The sequence below is a fragment of the Oncorhynchus keta genome, chromosome 9, assembly GCF_023373465.1.
Source record: "Oncorhynchus keta strain PuntledgeMale-10-30-2019 chromosome 9, Oket_V2, whole genome shotgun sequence".
Lineage (NCBI taxonomy): Eukaryota > Metazoa > Chordata > Actinopteri > Salmoniformes > Salmonidae > Oncorhynchus > Oncorhynchus keta.
In genome coordinates, this window is record NC_068429.1 from 5,086,470 (window position 1) to 5,087,204 (window position 735).

A 735-nucleotide genomic window follows, 5' to 3' on the forward strand; every position below is an offset into this window, starting at 1 on the left:
GGGTATGAGGTGTCTCTCCTTGTATCTCCGTTTCACCGTGGGTATGAGGTGCCTCTCCTTGTATCTCTGTTTCACCGTGGGTATGAGGTGCCTCTCCTGGTATCTCTGTTTCACCGTGGGTATGCGGTGTCTCTCCTCGTATCTCTGTTTCACCGTGGGTATGAGGTGTCTCTCCTTGTATCTCTGTTTCACCGTGGGTATGAGGTGCCTCTCCTTGTGTGTATCTCTGTTTCACCGTGGGTATGAGGTGTCTCTCCTTGTATCTCTGTTTCACCGTGGGTATGAGGTGCCTCTCCTTGTATCTCTGTTTCACCGTGGGTATGAGGTGTCTCTCCTTGTATCTCTGTTTCACCGTGGGTATGAGGTGCCTCTCCTTGTATCTCTGTTTCACCGTGGGTATGAGGTGTCTCTCCTTGTATCTCTGTTTCACCGTGGGTATGAGGTGTCTCTCCTTGTATCTCTGTTTCACCGTGGGTATGAGGTGCCTCTCCTTGTATCTCTGTTTCACCGTGGGTATGAGGTGCCTCTCCTTGTGTGTATCTCTGTTTCACCGTGGGTATGAGGTGCCTCTCCTTGTATCTCTGTTTCACCGTGGGTATGAGGTGCCTCTCCTTGTATCTCTGTTTCACAGTGGGTATGAGGTGCCTCTCCTTGTATGTATCTCTGTTTCACCGTGGGTATGCGGTGCCTCTCCTTGTATCTCTGTTTCACCGTGGGTATGAGGTGCCTCTCCTT

At 50.9% G+C, this 735-nt stretch overlaps 1 long non-coding RNA gene across 1 annotated transcript in view; it reads left to right on the forward strand.

Annotated features, from left to right (window-relative positions):
* The window catches only part of LOC127931656 (uncharacterized), a 2,638-nt gene extending 2,529 nt beyond the window's left edge, over positions 1-109 (forward strand). The window contains exon 5 of the long non-coding RNA XR_008142233.1: positions 1-109. This exon is cut by the window's left edge and continues 225 nt beyond it. This is a non-coding gene — a long non-coding RNA (uncharacterized LOC127931656).
* Positions 110-735: the final 626 nt, after the last annotated feature.